Raw genomic sequence first — 14,712 nt, forward strand, 5'->3', positions numbered from 1 at the left:
TGGAACTTTATCGACCTTATCATATATTTCTGATAGTTTTCCCCTGCACCTATTCCCATATTTTCAAGCAGGAAAAAGTGACCTATTCCAGCGGCACGTCCTATCATCTTGTATATAGGAAGTGCCCCCCCCCCCCCCCCCCGAGTAAAATATACAAATGTATAATACCTTAATTCAGGAGCACATGCAGTCTCTCTTTACCGTAAATAACTTCGAGATTAATATGTAAGTTTACTTTGCTAATCGATGTTCCTGTAATTCAGATTTATATTTATTTGTGAGACCCCCGTCACTATTTATATTCACTCAAAGAAAGGGGTTCTCCGTTACTGGGAAAATCTTATCTGATTCAGGATCAATTTATCGGTTACACTCCCCTATCACCAGTGATTCTTTGTTGTAAGCTGACATTCTGAAAAAAGGTATACTGTTGACTATCAATTTGCATGATTAGTTACAGATGTCGACTCGGACTACTGCAAAAGACAATAATTCAGTTCACTGATTTAGATTGAATAGTGGTTCGGTCAATCCCCTCTTCCCCAAACAAGTAAAAATTAGGTTACATCTTTTGGTAGTCCAAATAATTATGACGTCTTGCAAGGCTATTTTAATTTTTTTTTCATCTATCTATCTTCATATTTATCGCACTCAGTCACAACTTTGACTATTACGTGCCCAGAAAAAAGTTAAAATAGCCTTGCAAGACATCATAATTATTTGGACTAATCTTTTGGCAAATATATGGTCGTTCCACAGGGGTTTGTTACAATTTACCGGGTTTTCTATCCTTACGAATCCTGAAAAACTAACCAGGCCAGGTGATAAAAAATCTGTCTCCCCTTTTTATCCCACCAGAATATCAAAAGGTTGTCTCCTTACACCTAGATGACAAAAATATATACCAATATGGTATCATGACAATGTGACGGCTCTTCAACAGAAACTAAAGACGTAGAAGTTAACAACTATATAGGTCACCGTACAGATTTCAACAATGGGCTAAAAAGGCAAACTGCGTAATAAGCTACAAAAGGCCAAAATAGATAGGCAATATCTGACAAGGGTAGAAATGTCCAGAATGTTGGAAAAAAAATCTACTGTCCGTTTTAGATCTTGGGTAAACTCCTTATATTATACTGCCTGGTCTGGTGGTAGCGTGTTCACCTCAAGTGCAGAAGGTTGTTTATTTTGAACCCAACCGGGTAAAACCAAAGACTTTAAAGTTGGTATTTGCTGCTTCTGCCTTAAGCACGCTGTATTTTTAAGGTGTAAGAGCAAATACTGGTTTGTTCAGAGTCAGAATAATGTGTCAAGGTAAGGTGACATGTCTCTCAGAGAACTAGTGTAAGAGATAAATTAGTCCTGGTAAAAATAATGAAAATTGTCTGGTCAGACAAATATAACTAGTATTAAAAGTCCATGGATACAGAATTTACTAGTATATTTAGTCCGATGTCAGTAATTTATGTCCCCAGACTAATTTTCCTAGTCCATGACATCACTATTCCGAGGTAAAAATGTCCAGTTTTTCTAATACTGTATGCATCATGTCAAGTATATTTGGTGTATGAAAATTTTTAAGGTGTAATACCACCATTGATTTTCCCCTATTAGTCTTTGTTAAATTTGCACTTTTCAAAAAATTGTGCAGAATTTATTTTGTTTCAAATAAAGAAATACTTGGCATGAGTAAAGTTTTATCCTGTCCAGTACTATAGAAAAAATTTCACATAACATTTCATTGCATATAAGAAAATAACCATCACTGGAAGTTAACCAATCAAATTTTCCCCCTTTTTTAACCTGTGTACAAGCTTTAGTAACCATGTAATCTCAAGTTTCCAAAATATTCTATAGAAACCCCAAATAAAGAAATAATGGTGCTTTGAAATACCCAAGATATATGTTTATGACTCAGAAATGTTTTACTGCAATGAAATGTAGGATCAATTACCTACAACTGTCAAATTCAAGGGAATATTTTTTTTCGACCTATTTTCGTATGCAACCGGATGTGACGTACTATGATTTGGTGGTATTACACCTTAAGGATGTATGTTTGTCTGGCATGTTTTATTCAACCTTGACCTCATTTTTATGGTTCATTGCTCAATGTTATTTTTTTTGTTTGTTTTTTGGTCACTTTTTCTATTTCCTTATTTTCAAATTAGCAATAGGTCAACTATATTTGGTGTATGGAATGATTGTAAGGTGCATATGTCTGACTGAGAAGTTTCATCTTACCTTGACTTTATTTTCATAGTACATTGGACAATGTTTAGTTTTTGTGGTTTGATCTATTTTTCGGATACTGTTAGCAATAAGGCCCCTATATTTGGTGAATGGAATGATTGTAAGATGCACATGTCTGTCTGGCATGTTTTATATGACCTTGACCTCATTTTCATGGTTCATTGGTCAATGAAAAGTTTGCATTGTTTTGTCAGTTTATCATATGCTTTAAGCAACAGGTAAATTATATTTGGTGGATGTAACGATTGTAAGGTATGCATGTCTGTCTGGCAGATTCATATAACCATGATCGCATTTTATGGTTCTTTGGTCAATGCTAAGTTTTCTTGGTTTTTTCATTTTATCAGATATTATAAGCATATGTCTACTTGTTGGTGTATGGAATGACTGCAAGGTGTCATATAAAAATAACAAGATGTCTGTCTGCCAAGGTTAATATTGCTGTGACCTCATTTTCATAGAATATTGATAATATTAAACAGCAAAAATGATGAGCAAGACAAGATATACAAATGATCCAAAATTGTCAGTTGCCTACTAGTACTAATTATGTGATAGTAGTTATTGTCATTAAATGATAATGTTTACCCTTTTATGTGTAGGGCAAGGACATTAAAGATAAAGGGAAACTATAAACAAAAGAAATTATCAACAAAAATAGATTTACAGACGTCAACAAAGCCTAAATGGTAAGTCCACTTCTATAAAAGTTATTGCCCTTGAATAATGATTATTATGAAAATAAGATGTGGTATGATAAATAAGAAAACTATCCACCAGAGTTCAATTAAGTGGATGTAAGCAATGCAATTACTTATTAGAGGCCAATGATGACCTGTAAATAATGAGAAAACCCATACCCTATACATGATATAGTCATCTATAAAAGACACCACAAACAAAATTTGGAACAAAACATCAATTCAAACTTCAAATATACCAGACTAATTTATAAAAAAAAACAAGTTATGAAAAAACAAATATGACGGACTTGAACCAACATCAACCACTGAACTATGCACAGGCTCCTGATTTTGGACGGGCAAAATATGGCAGGGTTGATATAAAGATAAGAAGCGGTATGATTGCCAATGAGACTTTTCTCCAATAGAGATCAAATGACATTAAATTTAACAAAATTTGTTCACTGTACAGCCTTCGACAATGAGCAAACCCTATACTGCATAGTAATCTTTAAAAGGCCATGAAATAACAAATGTAAAACAATTTAAAAAGGGCATGGTGTCTATCCATGCTAAACATGCTTGGGGGAAACACCACAAAGGCGAAAGCTAAGTGCCTGATTTTTGCACAAAACAAAAAATAAAAAACAAATATGATATATAGCAACAATTGACAACCACTGAATAACAGGCCCCTGACTTGGGACAGCCACTTTCAAAATGTGGCATGGTTTGACATGTTTGCTGGCGCCAAATCCTCCTCTAATTAAGGACAGTGGTGTAAGTGTCAGTTCATTTAAATATAAAAACTATAAAATCAGTTGAAAAGGGCTATTTTCTGCTCTTTGGTCAGGTTATTTTGATATATTCCCGTTTTCATTTTCAATTTTATTAACTCATTAGAATGCAACAAAGCAGAAAAACAGCTACCAAAAACACAGACCGGATGTGGCTGGAAATTTATTCTTTCCCTTTAACAAAAAAGACTCAACATATAGATCTATTAGTACTGACAGTTACTGACAGCTAATTCAAAGCAAATATCAACTAATAAAATAAACATTTTGTGAGCACCCAACCCACCCCTAACCTGGGACAGTGGTTTTAATAACAGCACAACATTTGAACAAACTGAAAACATTTGTTGCAATTGGCTTAACTCAAAAGACTGCAACAAGGCACAAAAAACAACTAATATGAAAACCATAGACACAAAGCACTGAAATAAGAGTTCTTACAATTTTAAATATTCAAATGAAAGTTTTATCAAAATGTACATAAACATGATAAAATAGCCATTTTATTGCTGTATTTCTCTTCATTTATAATTTTTGAGTTGTGTGTATTTGTAGGTCAGACATCTTGGTTTTCATGATCATCATTCAACAAGTCAATACTGAACAGAAAACTTAAAGTTGATATTTTTCTACATAGTGTGACTTTTTTATTAATTTGAAATGGAATGTGTGTTTTTCCTACATATGTATAAGAAAGAGGAAATTTCATCATAATGACTATAAACAAAAAGGCGTCATATCATCATGATCATAGATGCACAAGAACTTAATCATGTAAAGGCAGCAACGTAATTATCAATTGAAAGAAGGGAGGAATGAAAAAATATATTAGTATTTTGTTGTCCAAATGAACTTGCTTTGTCCACTCATTTAAATGGCTCCATCCAATAAAGATGTACGGTGGAAGATTTTTGAAGAACAGATTGCAAAAGAGGTTTTGTCTTAGAATTGTAGAAATATTCTAGTGGATGAAATAATTTATTTACTTGACTCTTATATAGTGGACTGAATAATTGTACATAGCAAGCTGAAACAAGAAAAACTAAAACTTAACAGGAAAAGTGTTTATTTTATAAATTTGCAAATATAAACGTAATATTATGAACACCACAAAGGTATAAGATTCAAATCGTTTGGATATTCATGTATTGCAATGGAACTATAACAAAGAAAACTTTAACTCATGAAAAGAGTAAACTATTAACTGTGCTTTGTCAATTTATTCAGTCAGAATATGAAATATTTTTTTCAGTTCTATTTTTCATAATAAAACAAACAAGACAAAGATTTCAAATCAATATTTTTTTCTTTTATTAAGACATGTCATCATTTTATTTCAGTTAAAGGATTTTATTTTTTTACTTTAAATAGTATTATACTTTCCAAAATAATAATAATCTTTATTGTCATATAAACAAATTAAAAACATGTTTGTGACAAAATGAAAAAAACCAAAATACACTCATACATGTCATATATATATTATAAACTTTTTACTACCAAACAGAATTCATTGAAACATACACATTACTGTATATTTATAATTTGAATCCCATAGGATTAATTGGATTTTATTTTGTCCCATGGGACATTAAAAATCCCATGGGATTTTGTTTGTCCCATTGGACAACAAATATCCCATGGGACTACAATTATCCCATGGGACCCAAAAAAATCCGATGGGATTTAACCAAAATCCCATGGGATAATGGTCAATCCCATGGGATATTGAAAATCCCATGTTTTTCTAAATCAAATTACAGAATATATATAATAATAACAGTAGAAAAGCAATGAAATTATTGAATCCCATGTAATTCCGCACATTTTGGTTATATACACGACATTGTAGGTCTAAGGAGAGGCGGCGGCGGATTTGCAAATGAGTGTTTTGCAAATTAAAAGTGTCCAGTGTTCTATACATGGAAATAAATTCAGACTTTGTTTCAATGAAAAAGTATCAAAAATAATGACAACGTTTTCAAGTATGTTACGGAAGGGTTTTAGGGGTATAGTATTATTTTTTTTGTGTTTTTAAACGTCGTCTTTAATCTTGGAATTTGCCGGCTCAACTTAATTTAAAAATTGTCGACTTTAATCTTAATTTTATCGACTTTAATTTCGAAATAATCGACTTCAATCTTGAAATTATAAACTTTAATCTCGAAATTATCAACTTTTATCTTGATATTTAAAACTTTAATCTCATAACTATCCACCTTAATCTTGATATTATTAACATTAGTATTGTAATAAATAAATAACTATTATGTTCATATCAGTATAACATGGTCCATCTTTGTGTTCCTTTCTCTTACTCTCAACAGAAGAGCGACTCATGTGAGAGTAGAAACTAAACCTTTCCATTTTGGGGAGACTATAGCTGGTTGCAATACCTAGGATGGTATAAGGCATATCTGTCGCTGTAGAGACAAGCCGGGGTCGACTGACACCTATTAAGGTGAGGTTCGCATTTTTGCGAGTCAACTCTAATTCAAGCTTATATATATAGCAGTACGCGCTAATGCTATGGCAAAGCAACTTTCTTAATTATTAAAGCGAAATATGGAACTGTCCGAAAGAAAGACTAACTCTTAAGTTATTTAAGAACAGATGTTTATATTAAGTCCAAAGTTATATAATAAATGTTGAGCTGTTTGTGATGTTAATTTGATTCATATCTCATTAGAGATTTGTTCTATCATGACATAGTTAATTATTCATTTGTATTAATCTTGTAAGGATAAAGATAGAAGATTATTTAAATTAGTATTCACAATACCCAATTATACGTTGTAGTATTGATATTTATTCCACTTAAAGTGAAATAATAGTTTCTGACCTAGTTTGTTATAAAGTTTTATCAAATATTTTGTCACAATAGTTGGATAAGATGTCGTTAATTTCTGCGAAATATCTCCAACATATATTGAATTTAAAAACTACCTAGAAATTTTTTAGGAAACATGAAAATTATCGACTTTAAAGGGAAAATTTGCAATTTTTCACTTATCATCTAAATAAATTCATTTTAATATACAAAAACACATTAATTTATATTCCCTCTAATGACAGAGACAATCGAATATTTGTAACTTTTTTGGTTGACATACATCATCGGGTTGTGACTATTTAAGCCAGATTTTGAATGCTGAATGGGAGTTGAAATCAGTTAAAGTCTTAATGGCTTGTAGAATTTTTCTTTAATTAAAAGCGAGCTGATGACCGTTTCTCGTAGCTAAAAATCACAAAATAAGAAAGAAAGAAAATGAACACACGAGTAACGTTTTGAAATGATTAAATAAAAAAAAATCCTATGGTTTCGGTATATATCTTTGATTTAATTTTATTTATAAATAGTTGCGATTTTCCGGAAATATTTATTGTACACAAATTATTTACTGATATGTAATTGGAAATAGTTTTCGTTTTTTTTTACCTTAATAATTTCGACATCCATTTCAATGCAAAGTCTGTGTAAATAGAATGTGCCTATCATTTCGGAAAGACATTGTTTATTTCTCGAATAGATGAGCATGTTGTAGATTTGCTAGGCAAAATTATAGGAAACTAAAGAGAAACATTTATAAAAAATCTTCTGTTCAACAAAAGCAGAACTTACGACTTACTGAAAAAAATATAAAAACAAACTTAGATAAAAAAATTAATTTACATAAAAAAAATTATGAAAGAAATGAAAATTTTAAATCGAAAAATCCAGGAGAATTCTGGAAACTATTAAACCAAGGGAAAAGAAAAAAAAAACAACCTGTTATACCTATAGAGTCTTTATTTTTTTTTAAAGGACTAGATTCTGTTGATGTTGAGACAGCTAACACAGATTTGTATGGAACGCCATAGCTGTCTTATGTGTCTTTTTTATTGCTTTTCTATTATACGAAGGTGCTTTTCTATTATACGATGGTGCTTTTCTATTATACGAAGGTGGTTTTCTATTATACGAAGGTGCTTTTCTATTATACGATGGTGCTTTTCTATTATACGAAGGTGCTTTTCTATTATAAGATGGTGCTTTTCTATTACACGAAGGTGCTTTTCTATTATACGAAGGTGCTTTTCTATTATACGATGGTGCTTTTCTATTATACGATGGTGCTTTTGTATTATACGAAGGTGCTTTTCTATTATACGATGGTGCTTTTTTATTATAATAAGGTGCTTTTTTATTATGTGATGGTGGTTCCCGTGATTAACCGGAAGCGTGGCGTGTATTTGAATCTCACCGAACCAACATGGCGGCCATGGCTGTGAATACTGAAATGTTAAACGTTTTACAGAAATTAAACTTGCAGCAAGCATTTCCAAACTTTGAGAGAGACAAAATCACTCCAGACATTGTATGTAGGCTTTCGACACATGAAATGGAAATATTAGGTGTAACTAGAAGGGCAGATATGATGAAGTTAAGAACTGAATGTGTAAAATATGGAACGTCAAGACTCTGCCCCTAATAAAATAAACTCTGAATGCGGCCCTTCGAAATTTGATATTCCAAAGTCTGTTCTAAAAAATGTTCTGGAAAATGGATTTAAAATATCCGACATTTCTAAATTGTTGTCCATGTCTGAAAGCACCATTTACCGAAGAATGTCACAGTTCGGATTAAGCAAAAATGAATTTTACACAAATTGTTGACAGTGATTTAGACTTGACACTTGGACAAATAATGAAAGAGTTTCCATTATGTGGCGAAACACTATTGCAACAGATGCTTCTATTAAAAGGCATAAGAGTACAGAAATGGAGACTGAGGGAGTGTATGCATCGATTAGATACTGCCGGTGTACAGGCGAGACGTACTGGTAGGCTTCATAGGTGTGTTTACAATGTAATGGGTCCAAATCACCTCTGGCACAAAGATACAAATCATTAACTTGTCCGGTGGAGATTTGTTATTGTAGGTGGCATTGACGGATTTAGTCGATTGATAACATTTTTAAAATGTACCGACAACAACACATCAAGAACAGTTTTGGATTGTTTCTTCTCCGGTGTTGCAAAGTATGGGATACCCGATAAAGTTAGGTCTGACAAAGGATTGGAAAATGTTTCTGTGGCAAACTACAAGTTGATTCAAAAAGGCCCAAACAGTATGGTAACGGGAAAAAGCACTCATAATCAACGGATTGAGAGACTATGGAGAGATGTGTATGAAGGTGTGCTTAGTTACTTTTACAACTTATTTTATTTCATGGAAGATGAAGGTTATCTAGACCCACTAAAACTGACAAACTTAGCTGCTCTCCACTTTGTTTTCATGGACGAAATAAACAGGAAGCTGCAATTTTGGGCAGAGGTATGGGCTGGTCATAGACTACGCACTGTTAATTCATCTCCATTGAGCTTGTGGACTTCATGTCAACTTCAAAATGCCGTAGGAATTACCGAAGGATAAGCAAATTTGCAAGATTATGGAATTGAAGGCTATGTGGATCAAAATGATGTAGAAGAGGACGAGAGACCAATATTTGGACCCCTTGCACACATGATAAGTGATCAATACAGGCTAGATTTAACTCGACAATTGATAAGAAGCAATACTAACTTTGGAATAGATTTTTATCTTGAATGTTTGGAAGTCATTGAAAGAAATAACTAAACTGGTTATTAAAACTTATTTGTAATTTACTAAGTTGCCTTCATATCTTGAACGTAAATGGATAACTGCATAACTTCTTTATATACTTAATCTTATAAAACCCCATGACTTTTCAACAACTTCAAGCTTTAAAGTGGTATATTGGTTATATGTAACTGTATCATTTTGTGTAGAGGTAGTACATGTACAATGTACAGATCTGTATATCCTCTAACTATTTTAGTATTGATTATAACCAATTTTTCTAACTTATATGGACGCTGAGTTGGCAATTGTATTGTGCAAGTCTTTTTGCTGCGCGTCTTTCGAATCTTGATAGGAAGTCGAGTAGATTGAGGGGCAAGGTTAGTGTACCCATAAACATGGTTCAACCCCACCACTCTGCCAAGTTTTGCCAGCGTGCCTGTACCAAGTCGGGACTTCTCTCTGACTACCTTCTGTACATTTTCCTTTTTGTGTTGTCGCTGTATGTCTCTATTTTGATGGCTTGATTGGTGGTGTTGGTGCTGTTTGATGTTTTATATCGAATTATTGCCATTCCCTGTTTTTTCTTTATTTTTTATATATAAAGGTTGGCTACATGGTTCAGCTAAATGAAATTCTTCGGTAATGCTTTAAATGAAAACTTATGTAACTGTGACTTTTACATGCATTCAAAGAATTTGGCCGATAATGAACAAATATTTAAATGTTTGTGTTTGAACTGAAAATCATTAATTGTGTCCTTAATATTAAGTCATTGGTCTTACAATTTGCCATATTATAAAGTACTTCAACCAGCGACATATAATACTAGAGATAAGCAACTTTGTGAAATCTCGAGAAATATCGCAGCCACATGCTTTGATAAGAATATAACATGTATAAGAGTCATATATAAAGAAAGAAAGTAGTTAAGTTTTCAGAAATATTCCTTAATTTTTCAAAAACTTAACAAGATATCTAAATATACCGATCACAGAAGTTGTAAAAGAAGAATAAAAAATCAACACATGCCCCTCAATACTTTGTTATTTAGTAAGTTTCAAAATATTGTCATGATAATATGAAAACTTCATTTTGTCATAAAATGTTCCAGACCGAAACCTCTTCAGTTTTCTATTGTATAATATCCAGAGTTTCTAATCTCTTGTTTTATATGTCTCTACTTCAACTAACTGTAATCGGTTCGGTTTAGACAGGTTTTACTGTGTCACAAGTATTGCGGGGGTACACAAGTCCATTGATTTTAAAAAAATGTTTCGGCAAGCTTTAGCGAACATGTACTTTTCGAAACTGTCCGAGGTACTAGTTTGTAGATGAATGTACTTATTTTTACTATTAGACTTTGGTTAAAAGCATTTTTAATTAAATGAAATCAATGCTAATATTTGCGAAAATGCTTTCCAGTGATTAAATTTGGCTATATAGGAGAATCACCTATCTTGAACTTGAGCTAAATTTCATTTCAAGGCATCTTCTACCGTTCTCCCTCTAAGAACAATCTCCAACTTGTGTGGGAATGCTCATCTATAACGCAGAGGTGTTTATCTAAAGTTAGTCTATCAGTAATATTTGAATGTTCTCAGCTGTTTTTAGTAGTATCACTGTTGAGGACCAAATGCGAAAAATTTTCTAAGAGGGTCTGGAGGGCATGTCCCCCCCCCAGATACCTTTTTAAAACTTAGAATCATGGTATGAAGATATCAAACACAGAAAATTCAAATTAAATAGATTTTTTTCCACTAAAATTCCTCCAGTCAGGTTTACTAAAATAAATAAACTGTTATCATGTCTCCCTTTTTGGTAATTTTTATAATGCATATGTTGAAATTAAAATAGCAACACTTTAACATGCAAGTTTTGCAAATATTCAAAGTCAATGAACCATGACTGAAGGTACATGGCTAAACAATCTCCATTGAAATGAGATGTGCCAATGCTAATACCAAATACCATTGACTTATCATAATTCCCTTTAAACAAACTTAAACACAAACTTATACATGTAAACTAAGCAAAATTTCAAAGTCAATAAACCATAACTGAGGGGGCAAGGTCAAATAATCTTTGTGGTAATGAGATGTACAAATGTTATGACAACTGCATACCAAATATCATTGACCTACCACTAGTGGTTCCCGATAAACCAACCTAATAACAAACTAATGCATGAAAACTAAGCAAAAGTTTAAGTCAATAGACCATGACTGAAGGGCGGGGCCAAATAATCTCCATGGAAATGACATATGCCAGTGCTTATACAACTGCATACCAATCGTCATTAACTTACCACTAGTGGTTCCCCATAAACTGACCTAATCACAAACAAATACATTTAATACACCAGTTTCACATTTAACTGCGCATGTCTAACCTAATTAACCAAACTGTGAACTCATGCGATAATTCCCGAGAATTCATCGACTGGGGGCTTGCGGTTGATGCAGAGCAGTGACCATGCAAACCTGGAAAAACAATCACCTGATTAAGTGTTTGCGTTTATATGTACACGAGCATCTTTTGAATCAAAATATATATTGACGAGACAACTTTATTAACAATGACACATTAAAAGTTTTTAAACGGACTACTGTTGTGTTGTAGGTTTTAGTAATAGACGATCTAATATGCCGCCTGACTTTGTACCTTAATTTAATTGTCCCGAAGAAATGCTTGGATTCCCGCTGAGGTCGTTCACTTAGCGGGAAGAATAAATTAGAAAAATAAGCGGGGGTCACTTCATATCAATATATTAGGTCACTGATAAATTAAGAAGTCAATTAACACCTTAGCCATGTGGAATCCTAGTTTTACCTTGTACAATCTCACCAGGTGACATTTGATAATGACGTACCCTTTTCTACATACAGTTGCTGAAAAGGGGACGACCATTTGATATTCTGACGGAAGCCAGAAGGATTTTTTCGGATTGAATATTCATCGTCATCTGTTTTGCTACCTGGGAATATTATACTGTCAACCACGATTTAATGTCCCAGTTGCTACGCATTCTATTTTTTTTTTTGGCTGCGCGAAAATTTATTTAACTTTTGTTCACAATTATTTCCTGCATTTTGTGATGAAGATTTTTCTTTTTCAACTTGCCGTGGGTATTTATTTTCAGCTCTTACTAGGACAGGGTATTCATTTGTCTAAAATACCCCCCCCCCCCCCCCCCCCCCCCGAAAATCAAATGGTCATCCCCTATATAGATGTTAAAAATGTAAACCCTATTTCTGTATAAGATACCTGTACCTAATTTACACTGAGATATTACGGTAATGCAACTAGATATATTTTAATAATTCAGGAGGGGGTCATTCAGCAATTTGATCTTATTTTATGGTAAAGCAGGATATTCAATAACTGATAATGATATCTTATTGTAAATTCTTTCATTATTAATCAGAATAAGTAAACAGATAATTTTTACATAACAAGGATTTTACTAGTACTACATCCGAAGAATATGTCAACAGTTTCTAATTATAAAACCAAATACATGTTCTAAAGAATATATAATTGAATTACTAGTACCTGTTCTTAGAGACACTCAACTTGAATGTTAGAGCGTTGAAATACAATATGTTATGAGGAAGTAAATGTATACATGAACTCATGCTGATTATATGTAGTAATCAATTTAAGTAATCAAGTAAATGACAGCTGTATAAAAAGAATTAATATTGAAAAAAACTACATCATTTGTTACAAAAATTTAATGCGAATGCCTTTCTACACGATTAAAATCCCCGTACATGTACAATACATAATAGCTATACGTTCACCGTGAAAAACATACAGTGTACTCAGTGGTATCATCTGTTTACCTGCCTCCAGCACACACCAAGAGAGAGATATGTAATAGTTATACACCGAGGGATAGGTGTGTCTGGATAAGAAACCCCGAGGTGTATAACTAACTTACACCCCATTCTAAACCCATTATTTGTTAACATTGATTATCAAATGAAAAAAAACCGATAGCATATTTATTGACAATATCAAACCATGATTTATAAGAATTTTTTTTTATTACATGAAACCCCACTAGTAACCTTTCTTAGGGTATCTTTGTTCAAACTTTGACAAGTGAGTATATTTTACAAATGTCAAAGTTGTTTTGCATATTCCCGTTAAATCCATGTGCTAAAATGGATCAGCGGGTCAAAGTTGACCGTTTCGTGTATTCTTATTACAAACAAAAAATACATCATGCTCCTTGTATGCAGTTGTCAATATGGACGGGTATAAGACGGACGACATTTTGTGGCAAGCGTTGGATTTGGTAGAAGAGACTTAGATAAAGGCAATATTATAACCCAAAGTACTTACCTGTATCAGTGTAATAAAGGTAATCATAACTGTATTTTATATCTTACGGTTTTATAACCCCCCCCCCCTCTTCTCAAAATAAACAAACATTCATATTCGGACATACTAAGGGATAGGTGTGACCCGACTATCAGACACGCTCAACATACAAAGATACAGATGTAATATTTAGGAAATCCCTTTTTGGGGGCAAACAGGGGCTGATCCAGCTTGGGGTTCCCAACTCAAGAGAAAAAAAGGGGGGGTCCAACCATTGAAATGCATTGATCTTTTTAATAAAAGTCGGGTCCAAACCGCGGAACCACCACCCCAGATCGGCCAATGGGAAACCGGGGGAGGGGGGGGGGTCCCGGGAGTTAGAATCCCCATTTTTTTTTAAGACCAATGCTTTAGAATAGAGACATATGACTGGGATAAAAATGATTACCTTCAAGCAAAGCAGTATTTAAAGGATTATTTTTGTATTCAAAATAGATGCTTAATTTTTTTTTCGCAATTGGAATTTCCTAAAATATGTTTTTTTAATATCTTGAAACAATTTGTAGTGAACACTATTAGTAGTTTCTTATGTTCGTGCTATTTATAAAAAAAATAAATTTCTATTGTTACGAATAACAATGGACTTTGTTTGCGGGATGTAGAAGCAGGGGTTTCCAGAAACCCCGCTCGTCACACCCTGTGGTCAAAATCCTTTGTTATTCGTAACAATATATCTATTCAATTTACACTTGTTTCAGAAATAGAAACTATGAAGTATAACAATAGAACTGGGGTGTAAGTGTATTATCGGTATTTATTATTGTGTTGCTAAATATAAGAATAAATTGGATAGCCCCCCGTCACGTATGATATCGTTAATTATCGCAGGATTTAAACTAAAACGCGCATATGATTTCGAGATCAGGGTTGATAAGTCGCTTATGTGAAATTGGTCTATTAAGCAAAAAATTCAAAGTCAATAGACCATGACCGAGAGGGCGGGGCCAAATAATCTCCATGGAAATGACATATGCCAATGCTTATACAACTGCATACCTAT

General features: G+C 33.1%; 1 long non-coding RNA gene across 1 annotated transcript; it reads left to right on the forward strand.

Annotated features, from left to right (window-relative positions):
- Positions 1-1,273: 1,273 nt before the first annotated feature.
- Positions 1,274-4,940, forward strand: LOC127702020 (uncharacterized). The gene is made up of 3 exons (XR_007982267.1): positions 1,274-1,585; positions 2,054-2,945; positions 4,292-4,940. It is a non-coding gene; the product is annotated as an uncharacterized LOC127702020 (long non-coding RNA).
- The last annotated feature ends 9,772 nt before the right edge of the window (positions 4,941-14,712 follow it).

The sequence above is a fragment of the Mytilus californianus genome, unplaced genomic scaffold, assembly GCF_021869535.1.
Source record: "Mytilus californianus isolate M0D057914Y unplaced genomic scaffold, xbMytCali1.0.p SCAF_5, whole genome shotgun sequence".
NCBI lineage: Eukaryota > Metazoa > Mollusca > Bivalvia > Mytilida > Mytilidae > Mytilus > Mytilus californianus.